The sequence below is a fragment of the Coenobita brevimanus genome, chromosome 17, assembly GCF_032717465.1.
Source record: "Coenobita brevimanus isolate Jiangsu-jjx chromosome 17, ASM3271746v2, whole genome shotgun sequence".
NCBI lineage: Eukaryota > Metazoa > Arthropoda > Malacostraca > Decapoda > Coenobitidae > Coenobita > Coenobita brevimanus.
This window is the reverse complement of record NC_136970.1, coordinates 8,893,965-8,908,530: the sequence shown is the minus strand read 5'-3', so window position 1 is coordinate 8,908,530 and position 14,566 is coordinate 8,893,965.

Genomic DNA, 14,566 nt, shown 5'->3' with positions numbered 1-14,566 from the left:
AGAATGAGACACGACTCACAACTCACAACCACCAGACCTCACCCTCCTCTCTCTGCTACATCCACCCAACCTCCACTGCTGATGCAGGAGTGAAGAGGTCAAGACGACGAAGCAAATACCAAGTCCATATTCACAACTCATCTTACTCACTCATCTTCACTCAAGTTACTCATCGCTACTCATTTACTCACCACAGCTACCAGTGTGGGAAGTCGACGTCACCATACGTATCAACGTGTGTCTGACACTCCACAACACGTCAATCACCCCGTGAAGGACAACGCTATCACCACGTGCAACACCACTCACACCATTCCCACCATGGTAAAAATTAGTGAGTTACATAGTTACTTCATCTATACGATACACAGTGATAGACAACACATTTTGCACAAACATATAAAACGTGCTGTATAGTTACAACTTACATACACATACTTACTTCAGTTATCTCCATAACTCAAACACTAAATAATCACCAACAATAAATATTCTCCACTGTATATATTCATTCATTTATTATGGCATTTATTTACTACCATCGAGTATTACCATTTATACCTACATAAAATATGTGTTTCATACATACAGCTATACATTATTACATCCACAAAGTAAAAAAGAAAATATACTATCACAGGTGCTCAGTGAGCGATTAAGAGAACTGTATTAAACATTTATTAATTAAAGCTACCTTGTGGAAACAGATAAATTAAGTTACAAGGAAAACCAGAAAAAAAAAATGGCCAACACAAATGACGTTAGCAAGAAAGAACATCTTCAACACAGTTGTGAAGACAAAGGTTTCCACACAATGCTGACACATATATTGCCCACGATAGGTACAAGTGAAGAACAAGTCAGTGTATATAGTTAATACTGTATATAGTGTATATATATTTTTTATATAAAATAACAAAATATGAGGCTATATAATATCATTTTCAGTAATATTTGTGCAATATACACTAAACCTTAAAAAAGGGTCCCAAGGAAATTAGCCAGCAATTATGCAACCATGAACAACACAGAAAAAGCGTAGACAAACGAAGAAAAACAAACTATAGGAAATCAATACATACAAAAAAAAAAAGAAAGAAAGAAAAAGAAATAGAGTAAGATCACATAACAAACAAATGAAAATAAGTGTAAGTGTTACTACAAATGCCAAAATACCACATAAACTACAAACAAAAAAGCAAATTGTTGTCTCCACAAGCTAGTGGCATGGCATATCATATCATCGACCGCAGCATGACCGGATTCAATGTCAGGACTGCAATTATTACAATTATGTAACTACAAACGATATGTAACAATTATGTAACGACAAACGATTGCATTATGTTACGCTTGCTACAATTATGTAACTACAAACCATATGTAACAATTATATAACAGTTCCATTAACAAGATGTAACTTTTATGTAACTTTAACTACAGTTGTGTAACTACAAACAATATGTAACAATTATGTAACAGTTGCATTAACAAGATGTAACTTTTATGTAACTTTAACTACAATTATGCAACTACAAACAATATGTAACAATTACGTAATAGTTGCATTAACAAGCTGTAACTTTTATGTAACTTTAACTACAATTATGTAACTACAAACAATAGGTAACAATTACAATATAATTATGTAATAATTCACAATGTTACAATTATGTATTACCACAATGTTACTACAATATTATAAGTCATACAATTATACCACAATTCTGTATTACCAGTATCATCATACAAGTTAGGTGAAATATTAGACATTACTAAAGGGATAACCCAATATGTAATGTATAACCTAGCAGTATTACCATTGCACAATTATATGCGTATGTCTGATATACATACACATCTTACAAAATGTCATACAACAACCATTGCATTTATTGAAATATGTATACAACTTGTTAAAATGTAATATTACTGGATCATTGCAATTTACTATGAATATTATATGTATACAATATTATAATCAATATTATGTACTAATTGATTAGCAAATGTCAATGATAATTGCTGTCGGAGGGCCTTCAGCGGCATGGCCGAGCAATGTTATGAGTCCATATTATAATTACAAATCATAATAGACAGATAGATAAATAGATAGATAGACAGCTCCATGCAAGCCTGGGAAAGGGAAATGATCTTGCAAGTTAACTGAGGAAATGTTGACCATTACACAGGAAGTAGCAAAGTCAGGGGATGATGTAGGTAGTGTGTCAGCGAGATAGCAGGCGAACAAAGCCTAGTGACATACACACATACTCACACACAGGTTTCTGGAACTTTCCAACCACAGTGTAACACACGTGACACGACCCCTGTTTCACCAGAATTTAGGAAGCAGAGAGGCAGAAGGAGGCTAGCATTAGAACCGACAGGTAGTGGAGAGAGGGAACAAGAAAGAGGGGCTCAACTAGACTTACTTATTATATTGTCTCTGTAAGACATACCCTGCTCAACTTAGATTTCTCTGAAGATAATAAATTAAGATCAACCCACTGTATTCATCTTTAATTCCTACTACAAGAAATCGAGAGTGACAACTAAACAACAGAACTTCTCTACAAGTTACTACAAAGTCTTTTATGACACACACACACACACACACACACACACACACACACACACACACACACACACACACACACACACACACACACACACACACACACACACACACACACACACACACACACACACACACACACACACACACACACACACACAGGGATTCAAGCTAGGTGGACGTGTGACACCGGCGCTCAGCGCCAATCACGGCCAGTGGCATTACCTAAATAGTATCTTTGTATGAGTCAAGCTCAGTACCAGGTTAGACTAAATGATTGTTCATTATAAAAAGGAAAAAAATAATAAGTTTCAACAAGACTTGTAAAAACAGGAAATAGAACCAAGACGAAAGAATACGTTGAGTCATCTCTGAGGTTTGTTTAGACTACAACAAGACGGAGACTGTAAGTATATGCTTTGCACTTTAAGTATTGCAAAATGGATACATACTTCAGTAAAACAAATTTGGAAAAGAAAAGGGATAAAGGTAAAAAGCAAAATGATGATTTCTACCAAGAACTGGTTGAAGTAGAGACCCACAATAGACTGGTTGAATGTGTAAACAAACTAGAAATGGCTTTCAAAAATGAAATTGATGAAATAAAGAAGCAGATGCACTTGCAAAAGGAAGAAATAGAAAAACTAGGAAGGGAGGCCAATAAGAAAGACACAACCATCAGTGAACTAACCGTGGAATTGAGTACACTTAGGAAGAAAATTAGTGAAATGGCAAGTACAGTAGTCAATCACGAGAGTGTTATGGAAGAGTTCAAAAATGACACAGAGACAATTAGGCAAGTTAGCAGTCTTATTGACCAGAGCAGTGATATTGAGGAGAAGATAACACAAGTAAATGAAGCTGTGCAAAGCTACAAAAATGATGTAGAAACCACGTATGCAGAAATGGTGAAAGTAAAGAAAGTCTTAGAAACAAGGGTGGAGGAAAAAAGCATTAAAAAGGAGGTGAAAAGAATAATCCAAAACAATCCAAAGTTAGTCAGAGATTCAGTAGAGATAAACAAATCAATAGTAATCACTGGTATAGAAGAGGATGAAGTTAAAAACAAGATCACAAGAGACAAAAAGGAGATGGCAAATGTAATGAGCTTACTGAAAGAAGTATCAGAGGAAATCTGTAGTAAAGACATAGAGGAACACAAAAGGTTAGGGAAATACGAGAAAAGCAAGACAAGACCTCTAAAGGTGACTTTCCAGAGTGTAAACACTGTGGAAGAGATACTAAAAAATGCAAAGAATCTTAAGGAAAAAGAGGAATTCAAAAATGTATGGATAAAAAGATGTCTAACACAAGAGGAAATGGAATTACTGAAAGAAAAAAGGGAGGAAGCAAAAACAAAAAATGAGGGAAGATCAGAAGAGGACAAGAAGAAATTTTTTTACAAAGTAATAGGATTGCAGGTACGAAAGTGGTACACAAACAGGATGGAAGAAAAAGGAGGAAGGTAGTAGAACCATGTCAGGACAAGTATATAAACAAGATGATAAAGTTGATGTGCTCAAATGTGGATGGAATGGTATCTAAATTACTACAGTAGAGATGAATGATTATGTCAGAGAAAATGAACCACAAGTAATATGCCTAACTGAAACAAAATTAATACCAGGGATATCAAATGACATACTAAACTTAGAGGAATACAATATATGGAGAAGAGACAGATATTTAAAAAAAGGAGGAGGAATTATAATATTAACTAAGAAAAATCTAAAAGTCAAGGAAATAAAACTAGATATACCATCACAAGTAGAACTGATTGCAGTAGAGATCGACACATCTGAAGGTAAAGTAATTGTAGCCAATTTGTACATGCCACCCAGATCAAACACATGGGAAAGAGACGAATATGAGGACCTGGCAGAGAGTACAATTCAGAGTGTAAGAGCATTGCTACATAAAATGGAAGAGAAATCGGAAAGAATTATACTAACTGGGGACTTCAATACAAATATAAATTGGAATACTCTAGATATAAATAGCCAAGAAAGCTGTTGGGACCAAAAGCTCCTGGATCTCGTACAAGAGTTTTCTTAACGCAACATGTGAGGGAAACCACCAGAAAAAGAGGACTTGATGTACCTTCAGTGCTAGATCTAATATTTACAAGGCAAGAAAATGATATTGACAGTTTAATATATCACCCTCCACTCGGCAAAAGCGATCATGCAGTACTAAACTATAACTTCAGGATAGCATATGACATAGTAAACAGCAATGATAGTTACAAAAAGAGCCTAAATTATAAAAAGGGAAATTATCAAGACCTAAAGAAGTATTTCTTAGAAGTTGATTGGGAAAATGAGCTTAGAGGACAAGATTTAAATGCTTTATATAAAAATTTTTGTGAATTTTATGAAATAGGAGTCCAGAAGTACATCCCACAGCACAAAGAAGCAGATAAGAAAATACAGAAATGGTTCAATACAGAATGTAAAAAATCAAAAGAAAGAAGAGATTTGTTGTGGAATAGATACAGAAGACACAATAGTGAAAGGGCGTACAATAATTACAAACAGGCAAGAAAACGACTATACAAGAATAAGGAGGGAAGCCCAAAAACAGTTTGAGGAGGATATAATAAATAAAATTAGTGATCAACCAAAGCTGTTTTACAGCTACATCAGAAGCAAAACTAAAGTAAAAGATATAATACAATCCATTACGGACGAGGGAATCACTTATACACAAGAGAAAGATATTTGTGAAGCACTAAATAAGAATTTCCAATTAGTTTTTACAGAAGAAAAAAATTTTGAGAGGGACTGTGTGGAACACCATGTCCACACATACTACCAGATATACAAATAGCAGAAAAAGTAATACAGGAGGAGTTAGGTAGATTAGACAGAGGAAAAGCAAGTGGTCCTGATGAAATTTCATGTTGGGTATTACGAGAATGTGCAAAGGAGTTATGTAAACCATTATTTTTAATTTTCAAGAAATCCTTGAGTCAAGGTAAACTACCAGATATTTGGATAAAAGCAAATATTGTCCCCTTATTCAAGAAAGGAAATAAACAAAATCCACTCAACTACCGACCAGTATCACTGACCAGTGTTGTAGGCAAGTTATTAGAAAAACTTATAAGAAAAGCTTGGGTAAATCACCTAGAAAAACACAGTATGATAACAGAAAGACAGTTTACTTTCAGAAAAGGAAAATCATGTGTTACTAATCTGTTAAGCTACTATGACAGAGTAACAAACACAATACAGGAAAGGGAAGGATGGGTGGACAGTATCTATTTAGATTTCAAGAAAGCTTTTGACACAGTACCACACCAAAGACTTTTATGGAAACTCTACCATCAAGGAGGAATTCGAGGCAAACTGTTTTGTTGGATGCAAGACTTTCTCATAAAAAGAGAAATGAGGACAGTACTAAGAGGAAACTACTCATCATGGAAAGAAGTGACTAGTGGAGTACCGCAGGGTTCAGTGCTGGCACCAATCATGTTTTTAGTGTATATAAATGATATAAACAGTAACACTGGAAATGAGAGCTATCTGAATATGTTTGCAGATGATGCAAAAATACAAAGGAGAATTACTAACACAGACTCTTGTAAAGAGCTACAAGAAGAATTAAATAAACTTCATGAATGGAGTAGTACATGGCAAATGGAATTCAATGTGGACAAGTGTCATGTAATCAAGTTTGGTAAAAGTGGAAAAAGACCTGATTGGGATTATAAGTTAGGAAATAAAACCCTATATACATCAGAAAGAGAGAAAGACCTAGGTGTGATTATCAATAACAGACTATCTCCGGCTGACCACATCAGCGAGAAGGTACGGAACATGTATACACTGCTTGCAAATATGAGAATAGCATTCACATACATAAATGAAGACATGCTAAGAAGGATAATAACATCATTCATTAGACCAACCCTGGAATATGCATCAGTAGTCTGGAGTCCTCATCTCAAAAAGCACATAGACAAGATTGAAAAAAGTTCAAAGGGCCGCTACAAGATGGATACCAAGCTTAAGGGACCTAAGCTATGAAGAAAGACTAAATAAACTGAATCTACCAACACTACAGGAGAGAAGGAAAAGAGGTGACATGATAATGCTATATAAATGCATATCAGGAAAGGAGAAAATAGACATAAATGATTACTTAACATATGGAGAAGCATCAGTAAGAGGACACTGCAAAAAACTGCATAAGAAGAGAGGTGATAAAGACGTAAGGAAATTCAGTTTCCCAAACAGAGCAATTGATCAATGGAATGCACTACCGAATGAAATAGTGTGTGCCAAAACAATTCACAAATTTAAGGATATGTACGATAAATATGGTTTAAGACACGGGACAGTACGAGCTTGACTCATTCCTGTAAAGATACAATTAGGTAGGTAAGAACAATTAGGTAAGAGGTAAGAACACACACACACTCAATGAGTAAGTAAGTAAGTATGTATTTATTTGACCCTCCCACACATATACTCAATTTGTAAGTAAGTATTTATTGACCCACCCCCACACACACGCTCAATAAGTATGTATTTATTGACCACACACACACACACACACACACACACACACACACACACACACACACACACACACACACTCAGTATGTAAGTAAGTAAGTATTTATTGACCACACACACACACACACACACACACACACACACACACACACACACACTCAATAAGTAAAAAAGTATTTATTGACCACACACACACACACTCACACACACACACACACACACACACACACACACACACACACACACACACACACACACACACAATAAGTAAGTATTTATTGACCACACACACACACACACACACACACACACACACACACACACACACTTAGTAAGTAAGAAAGTATTTATTGATCACACACACACACACACACACACACACACACACACACACACACACACACACACACACACACACACACACACACACACACACACACACACACACACACACACACACACACACACACACACACACACACACACAATCTCTTCCTGGATATTCCCCTCCCTTCCTCGTCACACAGCCGCCACCAGGTGAACAATTACCTCACATTGCCTGTTTGCTCACTCACCTATTCGCTCACTCATTCCCATTTTTACTCTCCACCTAACAAAGTCAGAGGAGGGTGTTTTTATCACTGAGATCAACAGGTGTCTGTTGGTATAGCTGGGTGGCAGGGTGGCTGGTCTGGCAAAGAGATTTCACATCCAGGCCAGAACTCAGGAAGTATTCGCTTTAAAAAGGTTACAGTGGGAGTGTATGCTATGAGGCACTTAGTCTCGTAGTGTATGTCTTTGAGCCTGTAGTGCAGGGATGGGGAACGTCCCGCCTCCGGGCTGTATCAGGCCCACAAGACCATTTCATTGGGCCCCGTGAGACAATTCATAAATGCAATTTCATAAACTCATGAACGAATATATATATATATATATATATATATATATATATATATATATATATATATATATATATATATATATAACGTACTGAGCTACAGTCGATTTTAATTTGATAATTTTATATGACCCACAAATGATGTTAAAAATATCTATCTATCTATCTATAGCCCGACGCCCTCATCCCGCAAAGGGTGGCCGCAGACAAAACGCCTCCAAGTCCCTCTGTCACCCACCATTTGACTCCCTCCCCCCAACTCACCCCCTCCCTCATATACCTCTCAACTCCATCCCTCCACCTCATCCTCGGTCTACCCCTCCCTCTCCCTCCCTCCACCTCATCCTCGGTCTACCCCTCCCTCTCCCTCCCTCCACCTCACCTACATACACCCTCTTAGTCAGTCTTTCATTCTCCATCCTCTCCACATGTCCAAACCACCTCAGTGTATTTCTCCTAATCTTTTCAACCACATCCACATCTACCCCACAACGTTCCTTCACTTCTTCATTCGTCAACCTGTCCCTCCATGTCACTCCACATGCTCCTCTCAAGTAACTCATTTCCACTGCTCTCACTCTTGACTTGTTCCCCTCTTGCAAGGTCCACGCCTCGCTTCCATACGTCAGGGTAGGGATCACAATACCATCATGCAGTGACTTCTTAACTTCCATACTCACCTCCCTATTTCTCATCACTGCTTTCAGTGTGCCAACAACCTTCCTTCCCTGCTGTACCCTTTCACGTACTTCATCCCCCAAAGTTCCATCCTTACTCATCACACTACCCAAGTACTTGAATGCACTCACATTCTCCATATCCTCACCATCCAACCTCCTAATAGCCTTTAATAGGAGAAAGGTTCCCCACCCAGGCTGTAGCGGGATATTCACTCATTAACTTGGGATACAAGGCCACTGCATCATCCCGAAAACCAGTTACCTCCCCTAGGTGTTCCCCTTGGTACTCATTTTACATACCAGTCCACAAAGGGTGGATGGACACCTGAGCCAAGTGACCCCTGCTGCCAACACCAGGATTAGAATACTGGCGTTAAAGGGCCGCCAGCTTTGCAGTCAACGATGCTAACCACCCAGCCACCATGGGACTACAGAGTCATGAAACTTCACACAGATTTGTGTCATATAGAGTATTATTTTTTTTTTTTCAGAGATTTCAATGTGTCCTGCGCAAGGAATCTGAAGGGCTCGGGTTACGTGTCCTCAAGGCGTTCTCCTTACTCCCACCTTTAAAAGAAACCATTTGGTGAAGGGAGGGGGGGTGTTAGGGCCGTTGTGCACTTGGTTAGGTGTCAGGGAGATGGAGAGTATGTGCTTGGTCAGATGGAGAGTTGCAACAGCGTAGCGTTGCCTATGCTTTTCCTTGTTTATTTTTTGACACTTTATTTCTCTCTGGTACACACTTTCAATATAATTATTTTCTTACCATCTACCTCTCTCGTTCATTTCGTCATTTTCCCTTTCTTACACACTCATTCTTCTGTTCATTCCAAACCATACCTTTCTTGCTCGTTCATCTGTACTTATTGTATATTTACGTATCCCCTCTCACTCAGTCTTCCTCAGTTACCCATTCTTAACTACAACTCACCCATCACACGATCTTTGTAATATCTTACTCATTGTTACTCACCATTCTCTGTACTCACAACTCTCTCTCTCTCTCTCTCTCTCTCTCTCTCTGCTTACTGTTTTGTCTTTCTTTCCTATCGCTTTTTATCACTCCTGTTCTCTTCTTGCCAATTTTCCCGCTGCTTTCTTCCTTCCTCATCCTGCTTCTTTTACATTATCCAGACCAGCAAATTCCACGTCCAATTCTGAAGCCTTCCTCATAGACAACATTTTCTCCCTCATAGTTCTGTCCTATGTCTACTCCTCCTGTCTTACCTACCCCATCCTCTCACTCCTTTCTTCCCACCTCTTCTTTTCTGACTCGAGCATTTTCTCTTACATTACCTTCCCTTTGCCAAAATTTTCCCACACTCCTTCCATCTCCCATGCCTCCATTCCTTCATTTCCCCTCCTGTTGGTCTCTCTTTTCCTTCATTCCTTCTTGCCCAACTCTCTCTTTTTTTTCCACCTCCTGCCACAGTCGTCTCCCACAGTTATGTCGCTTCTCTTCCCTTCTCTGCTTCATCTCTTCTATCACTTCTCTCATCATCCTTTATCTTGGTCTTTCCTCTCTTCTCTCTCCCTTGTACCCTCTCTTCCTTTTCTCTTCTCCTGTCTGCTTTTTCTTCCCCTGTCTCTCCTCCTTGTTCTCGCCTCTCGATGTTACAGTAACAGCTGTGTTTCCGTCTGGTTGGAAGCAAAGCGGCGCAGCTGGTTGTTGGTGTTGCAATGTGTCAGTCTGTCGACTATTGCAAGACTTTCCGGTACTTGTTGTGTTCTGGTTTAGGTTCGTACAGATTTTCTAGGATGAGACGGGCTTAGATGGATGAGGTTACGCTGAAATGAGTTTCTTGGGTTGGGTTGGTTTTGGTTAGATTATTTACTGTAGGTTAGGCAACATGTGGTATATTTAGTATTTGACTACAGACTGATGTGAAGATATACAGTGCATGACGGGGCTGAGAAGGCCTAAATGGTTTGGACATGATAAACAGTAATAAAGTGGACAGCTTAATACCAAGAGAGTATAGGGACAATACTGAAGCAGGAATGACGGGAAGATAACTAAGGACGAGGGACACCTGGAGGGACGAGGGACACCTGGAGGAAGATGCGTGGAGTTGCGGGAGCTATGATCAGTTTGGTAGTTCTGAGTTCCATACAGAGATTTTATTTTATTAACTAATACTATTTTTAATTTGTTTCTTTATATTCCTTTGTTCCTAACTGAGTTAGTTACGTGTATTCCATTTCCATGTTCTACGTTTGCAGGTTCTGTGACTCTTTGTTTTTTTCTTTTTCTCCCTTGTTTATGTTTCATACTTAGTTCCTCATGTTCATTGACGTGTATTAGTTGTTTATGTTTTCTGCCAGATTTCCTTACTTATTTACGTGTGTTCCTTGCTTTTATTCCTTTCTCGTTTCAATTCCATTGTTTCTTACTACCTAACATCCTTGCTCCGTCACTGTGTTATTGTTTTGCATTCTATCCTATATCTCCTCATTACCTTCTTCCTTGTTCCACCTTCGTATTCGTGACTGGTGTTCCGAGCCTGTGTTCATTTTTAGGTTATTTGTACTCCCCACATAGATCTCTGTGTTCTGTGCCTGTGTTCCGTGGCTTACGTTTGCCTGGAGTGATAAGGAGCTCCTGTGATGCCAGAAGGAGAAGGCAGGGTGGCGTTGCTTCCAACTTTCTCTCACTGATTAAAAACTTTTCCTTCTCCTCTTCCCCCTCTGCCTCATCTCTCTTTTGTGTGCTGTTTGTGGTTCTCATTCTCCTTCCTCAATGCAGTATTTCATTATCATCATCATCATTATCGTTGTAGTCTTTGTGTTTTGTGTTCTTCTCCTGGCCTTCCTAGCGTTGATTTTATTTGTTATGCTTCTTCACTTTAGTTAGTTTTATTCTCTCCCAACAAATCCTCCAGGCTTCGTTAATCTCATCTCTCCCTCACCCTTGTTTGGCTCTTTCCTGCTCTTTCTTTATCAGTTCCATAATCTTCCATGGCTTGTTTCATTCTTCCATGGCTTGTTTCATTTTTTTTTTCCAGTTTTCCTTCTTATCTTGTTGTCTTTGTTCTTTTCGCTTCTAGTCAGAGCAACCCATGCCACCTCATTTTTATTAGTTTTCTCATATCTTCTTGTCAACTAATTTTATCGAAACAAATGGAGAGGCAGATCATACAGTTGTGAAGGGAATAGAGCATAGAACTGTGTGTGTGTGTGTGTGTGTGTGTGTGTGTGTGTTCTTACCTTACCTAATTCTTACCTAATTGTATCTTTACAGGAATGAGTCAAGCTCGTACTGTCCCGTGTCTTAAACCATATTTATCGTACATATCCTTAAATTTGTGAATTGTTTTGGCACACACTATTTCATTCGGTAGTGCATTCCATTGATCAATTGCTCTGTTTGGGAAACTGAATTTCCTTACGTCTTTATCACCTCTCTTCTTATGCAGTTTTTTGCAGTGTCCTCTTGCTGATGCTTCTCCATATGTTAAGTAATCATTTATGTCTATTTTCTCCTTTCCTGATATGCATTTATATAGCATTATCATGTCACCTCTTTTCCTTCTCTCCTGTAGTGTTGGTAGATTCAGTTTATTTAGTCTTTCTTCGTAGCTTAGGTCCCTTAAGCTTGGTATCCATCTTGTAGCAGCCCTTTGAACTTTTTCAATCTTGTCTATGTGCTTTTTGAGATGAGGACTCCAGACTACTGATGCATATTCCAGGGTTGGTCTAATGAATGATGTTATTATCCTTCTTAGCATGTCTTCATTTATGTATGTGAATGCTATTCTCATATTTGCAAGCAGTGTATACATGTTCCGTACCTTCTCGCTGATGTGGTCAGCCGGAGATAGTCTGTTACTGATAATCACACCTAGGTCTTTCTCTCTTTCTGATGTGTATAGGGTTTTATTTCCTAACTTATAGTCCCAATCAGGTTTTTTTCCACTTTTACCAAACTTGATTACATGACACTTGTCCACATTGAATTCCATTTGCCATGTACTACTCCATTCATGAAGTTTATTTAATTCTTCTTGTAGCTCTTTACAAGAGTCTGTGTTAGTAATTCTCCTTTGTATTTTTGCATCATCTGCAAACATATTCAGATAGCTCTCATTTCCAGTGTTACTGTTTATATCATTTATATACACTAAAAACATGATTGGTGCCAGCACTGAACCCTGTGGTACTCCGCTAGTCACTTCTTTCCATGATGAGTAGTTTCCTCTTAGTACTGTCCTCATTTCTCTTTTTATGAGAAAGTCTTGCATCCAACAAAACAGTTTGCCTCGAATTCTTCCTTGATGGTACAGTTTCCATAAAAGTCTTTGGTGTGGTACTGTGTCAAAAGCTTTCTTGAAATCTAAATAGATACTGTCCACCCATCCTTCCCTTTCCTGTATTGTGTTTGTTACTCTGTCATAGTAGCTCAACAGATTAGTAACACATGATTTTCCTTTTCTGAAACCAAACTGTCTTTCTGTTATCATACTGTGTTCTTCTAGATGATTTACCCAAGCTTTTCTTATAAGTTTTTCTAATACCTTGCTTACAACACTGGTCAGTGATACTGGTCAGTAGTTGAGTGGATTTTGTCTATTTCCTTTCTTGAATAAGGGGACAATATTTGCTTTTTTCCAAATATCAGGTAGTTTACCTTGACTCAAGGATTTCTTGAAAATTAAAAATAATGGTTTACATAACTCCTTTGCACATTCTCATAATACCCAACATGAAATTTCATCAGGACCACTTGCTTTTCCTCTGTCTAATCTACTTAACTCCTCCTGTATTACTTTTTCTGCTATTTGTATATCTGGTAGTATGTGTGGACATGCGTGTTCCACATAGTCACTCTCAAAAATTTTTTCTTCTGTAAAAACTAATTGGAAATTCTTATTTAGTGCTTCACAAATATCTTTCTCTTGTGTATAAGTGATTCCCTCGTCCGTAATGGATTGTATTATATCTTTTACTTTAGTTTTGCTTCTGATATAGCTGTAAAACAGCTTTGGTTGATCACTACTTTTATTTATTATACCCTCCTCAAACTGTTTTTGGGCTTCCCTCCTTATTCTTGTATAGTCGTTTCTTGCCTGTTTGTAATTATTATACGCCCTTTCACTATTGTGTCTTCTGTATCTATTCCACAACAAATCTCTTCTTTCTTTTGATTTTTTACATTCTGTATTGAACCATTTCTGTATTTTCTTATCTGCTTCTTTGTGCTGTGGGATGTACTTCTGGACTCCTATTTCATAAAATTCACAAAATTTTTTATATACAGCATTTAAATCTTGTCCTCTAAGCTCATTTTCCCAATCAACTTCTAAGAAATACTTCTTTAGGTCTTGATAATTTCCCTTTTTATAGTTTAGGCTCTTTTTGTAACTATCATTGCTGTTTACTATGTCATATGCTATCCTGAAGTTATAATTTAGTACTGCATGATCGCTTTTGCCGAGTGGAGGGTGATATATTAAACTGTCAATATCATTTTCTTGCATTGTAAATATTAGATCTAGCACTGAAGGTACATCAAGTCCTCTTTTTCTGGTGGTTTCCCACACATGATGCGTTAAGATAAACTCTTGTACGAGATCCAGGAGCTTTTGATCCCAACAGCTTTCTTGGCTATTTATATCTAGAGTATTCCAATTTATATTTGTATTGAAGTCCCCAGTTAGTATAATTCTTTCCGATTTCTCTTCCATTTTATGTAGCAATGATCTTACACTCTGAATTGTACTCTCTGCCAGGTCCTCATATTCGTCTCTTTCCCATGTGTTTGATCTGGGTGGCATGTACAAATTGGCTACAATTACTTTACCTGCAGATGTGTCGATCTCTACTGCAATCAGTTCTACTTGTGATGGTATATCTAGTTTTATTTCCTTGACTTTTAGATTTTTCTTAG